Source organism: Schistocerca gregaria, chromosome 3 (assembly GCF_023897955.1).
Source record: "Schistocerca gregaria isolate iqSchGreg1 chromosome 3, iqSchGreg1.2, whole genome shotgun sequence".
In the NCBI taxonomy this organism is placed as follows: Eukaryota; Metazoa; Arthropoda; class Insecta; order Orthoptera; family Acrididae; genus Schistocerca; species Schistocerca gregaria.
Genome location: NC_064922.1, coordinates 740,116,983 through 740,125,074, shown reverse-complemented (window position 1 = coordinate 740,125,074; position 8,092 = coordinate 740,116,983). Strand labels below are relative to the sequence as shown.

General features: G+C 44.5%; 1 pseudogene; it reads left to right on the top strand.

Moving 5' to 3' along the window:
• Positions 1-6,287: 6,287 nt before the first annotated feature.
• Positions 6,288-6,383, top strand: LOC126357172 (U6 spliceosomal RNA; annotated as a pseudogene).
• The last annotated feature ends 1,709 nt before the right edge of the window (positions 6,384-8,092 follow it).

The following is an 8,092-nucleotide window of genomic DNA, read 5'->3' as shown; positions in this document are numbered from 1 at the left end:
TCACGAGGCAGAGAAAATCCCTGATCCCGCCGGGAATCGAACCCGGGACCCGGGCGCGGGAAGTGAGAACGCTACCGCACGACCACGAGATGCGGGCTGTCTATAAGGAGTCAAACTTACAAATAATGTGACCATTCAGAAATAAGTGAGGGAAAGTGTGCTATTTCGTCGAGACAGGGAAGAACCTTCAATGGTGAATGAATAATATACATGTGGTAGACAGAATTCCAGCGATCATTGGAAACAGCAACATGTAGCAAAGTATTTGCTGCTTTGCGGTTGCGTTAGAAGTCCTGAATGCAACACCATCCTCATCAGCTTTGAGCAAGCGCCAGACAAAAGTAGTTTATCGGTAGGATACACTGATATTGCACTTTGTCAACGAAAGGATTGCTTATACAGTGGTTCCTCGAGTGTGCGGATACCATACCTAATTATACTCACAGAGAACATCGAGAAGCACGGAGCAATTAAATTAGTCAAACGCATGTAGCAGCTTATATGAGTTGTTGTTTGTTGTTGTGGTCTTCAGTCCAGAGACTGGTTTGAAGCAGCTCTCCATGCTAATCTATCCCGTGCAAACTTCTTCATCTCCCAGTACCTACTGCAACCTACATCCTTCTGAATCTGTTTAGTGCATTCTTCTCTTGGTGTCCCTCTGCGATTCTTACCCTCCACGCTGCCCTCCAATACTAAATTGGTGATCCCTTGATGTCTCAGAATATGCCCTGTAGGAGTAGATTCAAATGTTCAAATGGAACTTAACTGCTAAGGTCATCAGTTCCTAAGCTTACACACTGTTGTTGTTGTTGTCTTCAGTCCTGAGACTGGTTTGATGCAGCTCTCCATGCTACTCTATCCTGTGCAAGCTTCTTCATCTCCCAGTACCTACTGCAACCTACATCCTTCTGAATCTGCTTAGTGTACTCATCTCTCGGTCTCCCTCTACGATTTTTACCCTCCACACTGCCCTCCAATGCTAAATTTGTGATCCCTTGATGCCTCAAAACATGTCCTACCAACCGATCCCTTCTTCTAGTCAAGTTGTGCCACAAACTTCTCTTCTCACCAATCCTATTCAATACCTCCTCATTAGTTACGTGATCTATCCACCTTATCTTCAGTATTCTTCTGTAGCACCACATTTCGAAAGCTTCTATTCTCTTCTTGTCCAAACTAGTTATCGTCCATGTTTCACTTCCATACATGGCTACACTCCAAACAAATATTTTCAGAAATGACTTCCTGACACTGAAATCTATATTCGATGTTAACAAATTTCTCTTCTTCAGAAACGCTTTCCTTGCCATTGCCAGTCTACATTTTATATCCTCTCTATTTCGACCATCATCAGTTATTTTACTTCCTAAATAGCAAAACTCCTTTACTACTTTAAGTGTCTCATTTCCTAATCTAATTCCCTCAGCAACACCCGATTTAATTTGACTACATTCCATTATCCTCGTTTTGCTTTTGTTGATGTTCATCTTATATCCTCCTTTCAAGACACTGTCCATTCCGTTCAACTGCTCTTCCAAGTCCTTTGCCGTCTCTGACAGAATTACAATGTCATCGGCGAACCTCAAAGTTTTTACTTCGTCTCCATGAATTTTAATACCTACTCCAAATTTTTCTTTTGTTTCCTTTACTGCTTGCTCAATATACAGATTGAATAACATCGGGGAGAGGCTACAACCCTGTCTCACTCCTTTCCCAACCACTGCTTCCCTTTCATGCCCCTCGACTCTTATGACTGCCATCTGGTTTCTGTACAAATTGTAAATAGCCTTTCGCTCCCTGTATTTTACCCCTGCCACCTTTAGAATTTGAAAAAGAGTATTCCAGTCAACATTGTCAAAAGCTTTCTATAAGTCTACAAATGCTAGAAACGTAGGTTTGCCTTTTCTTAATCTTTCTTCTAAGATAAGTCGTAAGGTCAGTATTGCCTCACGTGTTCCAACATTTCGTCGGAATCCAAACTGATCCTCCCCGAGGTCCGCATCTACCAGTTTTTCCATTCGTCTGTAAAGAATTCGCGTTAGTATTTTGCAGCTGTGACTTATTAAACTGATAGTTCGGTAATTTTCACATCTGTCAGCACCTGCTTTCTTTGGGATTGGAATTATTATATTCTTCTTGAAGTCTGAGGGTATTTGGCCTGTCTCATACATCTTGCTCACCAGCTGGTAGAGTTTTGTCATGACTGGCTCTCCCAAGGCCGTCAGTAGTTCTAATGGAATGTTGTCTACTCCGGGGGCCTTGTTCCGACTCAGGTCTTTCAGTGCTCTGTCAAACTCTTCACGCAATATCGTATCACCCATTTCGTCTTCATCTACATCCTCTTCCATTTCCATAATATTGTCCTCAAGTACATCACCCTTGTATAAACCTTCTATATACTCCTTCCACCTTTCTGCCTTCCCTTCTTTGCTTAGAACTGGGTTGCCATCTGAGCTCTTGATATTCATACACGTGGTTCTCTTTCCTCCAAAGGTCTCTTTAATTTTCCTGTAGGCAGTATCTATCTTACCCCTAGTGAGATAAGCCTCTACATCCTTACATTTATTCTCTAGCCATCCCTGTTTAGCCATTTTGCACTTCCTCTCGACCTCATTTTTGAGACGTTTGTATTCCTTTTTACATGCTTCATTTACTGCATTTTTATATTTTCTCCTTTCATCAATTAAATTCAATATTTCTTCTGTTACCCAAGGATTTCTAGCAGCCCTCGTCTTTTTACCTACTTTATCCTCTGCTGCCTTCACTACTTCATCCCTCAGAGCTACCCATTCTTCTTCTACTGTATTTCTTTCCCCTATTCCTGTCAATTGTTCCCTTATGCTCTCCCTGAAACTCTGTACAACCTCTGGTTCTTTCAGTTTGTCCAGGTCCCATCTCCTTAATTTCCCACATTTTTGCAGTTTCTTCAGTTTTAATCTACAGGTCATAACCAATAGATTGTGGTCAGAGTCCACATCTGCCCCTGGAAATGTCTTACAACTTAAAACCTGGTTCCTAAATCTCTGTCTTACCATTATATAATCTATCTGATACCTTTTAGTATCTCCAGGGTTCTTCCACGTATACAACCTTCTTTCATGATTCTTAAACCAAGTGTTAGCTATGATTAAGTTGTGCTCTGTGCAAAATTCTACTAGGCGGCTTCCTCTTTCATTTCTTAGCCCCAATCCATATTCACCTACTATGTTTCCTTCTCTCCCTTTTCCTACACTCGAATTCCAGTCACCCATTACTATTAAATTTTCGTCTCCCTTCACTATCTGAATAATTTCTTTTATTTCATCGTACATTTCTTCAATTTCTTCGTCATCTGCAGAGCTAGTTGGCATATAAACTTGTACTACTGTAGTAGGTGTGGGCTTCGTATCTATCTTGGCCACAATAATGCGTTCACTATGCTGTTTGTAGTAGCTTACCCGCATTCCTATTTTCCTATTCATTATTAAACCTACTCCTGCATTACCCCTATTTGATTTTGTGTTTATAACCCTGTATTCACCTGACCAGAAGTCTTGTTCCTCCTGCCACCGAACTTCACTAATTCCCACTATATCTAACTTTAACCTATCCATTTCCCTTTTTAAATTTTCTAACCTACCTGCCCGATTAAGGGATCTGACATTCCACGCTCCGACCCGTAGAACGCCAGTTTTCTTTCTCCTGATAACGACATCCTCCTGAGTAGTCCCCGCCCGGAGATCCGAATGGGGGACTATTTTACCTCCGGAATATTTTACCCAAGAGGATGCCATCATCATTTAATCATACAGTAAAGCTGCATGTCCTCGGGAAAAATTACGGCTGTAGTTTCCCCTTGCTTTCAGCCGTTCGCAGTACCAGCACAGCAACGCCGTTTTGGTTAATGTTGCAAGGCCAGATCAGTCAATCATCCAGACTGTTGCCCCTGCAACTACTGAAAAGGCTGCTGCCCCTCTTCAGGAACCACACGTTTGTCTGGCCTCTCAACAGATACCCCTCCGTTGTGGTTGCACCTACGGTACGGTCATCTGTATCGCTGAGGCACACTACTTAACCTAAATTATCCTAAGGACAAACACACACACCCATGCCCGAGGGAGGACTCGAACCTCTGCCGGGACCAGCCGCACAGTGCATGACTGCAGCGCCTCAGACCGCACGGCTAATCCCACGCGGCATAGGAGTAGGAGCCAATCTTCCTCGTTTAGATGTGCCCATGATCACACAGTGAATGAAGTTGCTCCATTTGTCAGAGGAGCACCGCATGCTGTACAAAGTGCCTACAAGGGACGTAAGAACGATGATGATGATGATGATGAGGTCCCATACTCCTTGACAGAGCGTAGGGGACGATACGGGGGACTCGCACCGCCGTACTACGCAAGGTCCTAACGGAGATGGTTTGCCTTTGCCTTCCTCCGACCGTAATGGGGATGAATGATGATGATGAAGACGACACAACAACACCCAGTCATCGCGAGGCAGGTGAAAATCCCTGACCCCGCCGGAATCGAACCCAGGACCCCGTGCTCTGGAATCGAGAACGTTTACTGACAATCGATTTCAAACCCGACAGGAATATCGCTGTCAGTGACTGTAGGTCCATTTCAACCAGTTTCAGAACGAACGTTGTGAAGGGGACCGCACGCAATGGACATTTGGAGTCGGGTAATGATACCTCCCAAAAGGCCATTGTTCAAAGCGGTGCGTAAGCCCCCACATCTTACAAGACATAAAATGGACATTTGCTGACTGGAGGCGTGTAATGTGCTCCAATGAATCGTGATTTTGGGTCTTTTCAAATGACGGAGGACACAGAGAACACTGGCGGAACAACGAAAGGTTAGTCCGCCGTGTGTGGAAGGATGCAGTTCAGATCGAAGGTTGTTTCTGTTGTGTTTTGGGAGTGCAACCTGTTGTCCGTCTTTCTACGTCTTTGCACCGTCTTAAAAAGTCACCGTTGTTGCGATGCATTGGAAGTCCCGCACGCGCCTCTGCCGCTAGCAATGCTGGGCTGCGCTGTGAGCAGTCCGACGTCAGCGCCTCCCAAACAAAGCTGCCTGCCATCTGAAGCGGAGTGACAACCCGAATTCTCTTCCGCCACGAGTTTGGAACAGTCAGCGATTATCGACGGAGTCCACCCAGCTGGAACAGCTGGAACACTGGCGGGACATGATAGTTTTGCTGGCTAGATACTGTCAACGGCGGCGCCTACCATCTGTTAGTGATCGCCTGTTCGAGGCTGTGGACCCTGGTGTACCTCGTCGCAAATGCTGGAGTGGCTTATTTGTTATCCAGAAGGCCTCTGGTTGTGATTTAGGAAATGGCTGGTGTACGAAGCCTAAGGCCAGTTAGCTGTCTTAATTTATGACTGCGGAGGCTCCCGTCTTTTTGGTTGCTGTATTTAATTGGAGATCGGTCTAGGATCAAGTTATAAAAAGTTTTATTAACTGTTTTTAATCTTCTCGCTGTGAAGTGGCTGTCGACATTCCCACACACACACGTGTTCACAGGTCTGCACGTATCAGTTCGTGGTTTTGACGAATTCTCGGGAACGCTGTCACACAAAGACTGGATCGCTAAATACCCAGCGTCAATCAGACAGAGAAATACTTGACTCCTTGACTGGAAGTGCTATGTCCGGGCACATACCCAACCAGCATCACTGTGCGACGTCCCAGGCTGCCGGTGCCCGAGAGTGCAGGGGCCACGACAACGCAAGCAAAACAAAGTGTGTCAGTAGGACAGTAACAATAGCAAGCCATGTTCCAAGCAAACAAACAAACTCCGCCCGAACAGGTCTTGAAGGCCCTACGGTAGGGGCCAGCGGCCGTTTCATCCTCAGACCACAGGCGTCACTGGATGCGGATACGGAGGGGCGTGTGGTCAGCACACCGCTCTCCCGGCAGTATATCAGTTTACGAGACCGGAGTCACTACTTCTCAATTGAGTAGCTCCTCACATTGCCTCACAAGGGCTGGGTGCACCCCGCTTGCCGACAGCGCTCGGCAGACCGGATAGTCACCCTTCCTAATGCTAGCTCAGCCCAACAGTACTTAACTTCGGTGATCTGTCGCAAATTTCTGTATATTTGGTATCCTTTTAGATGTGTAAATAACAATGCACATAAATATATGTGCCTCGATAGCAATTAATGATCATTCAGTGCAGATGCACTCTTCGTCCGGCCTTTTGCGGGAATCAGCGTGAAGCTTCTAGCAGTAAGGGTAACGGAGAGGGGCCGCTACGTACGTAGTGTACAAGTTGGTAATTTGAGTTGGATGGGAAGTGTGCTATATACTAAAATTGGAACAATACAGAGAGGATTAGCACGGCTCCTGAGCAAGGATGAACCGTCAAATCATGAAGTTTGCCACATTATTTCTTTTTAAATAACAAATCATAGAAAAAGCGGTTAAGGCGACTGCTAGTGTAATGTAGGAAATTCCGGTTAGAGTCTTGATCCGTCACAAATTTTCCCTTGTTGCCACTGAATTTATTTCAATGCACGATTGCTGCTAATGTCGGAATTTCAGTTTCGTCGTCTATATACAGCACTGTGGGATCAAAAACAAACGGCATTTGTTGTTTGAGACATGTCTGACACCATACATATAAAAACAACTATTTTTGTGTCCATGTGAATTTATGTTCCAAATGGAGAAGAGTGAATTTATGTTATTAGTAATAAACCTATTGTTAAATGTGTGTGTGTAAAGTTTTTCCGCGCCGAACACGACTGGAAGGGCTGGGGAGATGTACCTACCAACACCAGTGCAGTTTGGTACATTCACGGGTGTTGTGACCACACGAAACTACAATCGTCTGGCCACAACTGTGGGTTCTTTGAGTGCTCTGGCAGATGGTTCATTTCTAACAACAACAGATAAAATATTAGTTCACTTTATTACACGAATGAATAAAAAGATTTACTGAACTTGAGGCAGTTCATTGCTACAGGACAGCGTAGAATATTTACGACAGAGTAGAATATTTACATGTCATTAACTATGAAAGCATCGCTTGACGCACAAAATCACAAACCATTCTTTTGAAGTACAACGTTCAACATTAACACAATTACATGTCCCACTGGGACTCCGACTAACACTACTCCTGTATGCTCGACACTATATTGACCTCAGCGAGAAGGTGGTGCTACACTGAGAGGAAGGTGTGGAATTCTGGAGTGTCTCCCATTGGTTGTTGCGGACTGCAGCGTGCCATCGCTAATGTCTGTGATAGCGATTCGCTTTGCGGACTTTACTGTGGCATCGCTTATCTCTGGGCTCTGGGCGATACCACAATGTGATCCGCTCATTAATGAATTTTCACCCTGTATGTGGGATACCTGAATGAACTTTTGGACACCCTCGCCTTCTGAATTGATGCCGATATCTTGATTGTATATGGTATTATTTGTTGTTAGCACGATGTCTCCTAAGGGGCTTGACTAACTCTTGTTACGTTTCGACATTTAGGAAACAAATTTTTAAATAAAATGTGTTCGATTTACACTGAAGTGCCAAAGAAACTGGTATAGGCATGTGAATTCAAATATAACGATATGTAAGCAGGCAGAATACGGCGCTGCGGTCGGCACCTTTTTCTATGATATAAGACACGTGTCTGGCGCAGTTGTTAGATCAGTTACTGCTGCTAAAATGTCAAATTACCAAGATTTAAGTGAGTTTGAACGTGGTGTTATAGTCAGCGAACGAGAGCGGGGAAACAGTATCTCCGAGGTAGTGATGAAGCGGGAATTTTCCCGTATAACCATTTCACAAGTGTACTGTAAACATCAGAAATCCCGTAAAACATCGCTGCGGCCAGAAAAAGATCCTGTAAGAACGGGACCAACGAAGACTGTGGAGAATCGTTCAACGTGACAGAAGTGAACCATTCAAGGGAACATCTACATCTACATCCATACTCCGCAAGCCACCTGACGGTGTGTGGCGGAGGGTACTTTGAATACCTCTATCGGTTCTGCCTTCTATTCCAGTCTCGTATTGTTTGTGGAAAGAAAGATTGTAGGTATGCCTCTGTGTGGGCTCTAATCTCTCTGATTTTATCCTCATGGTCTCTTCGT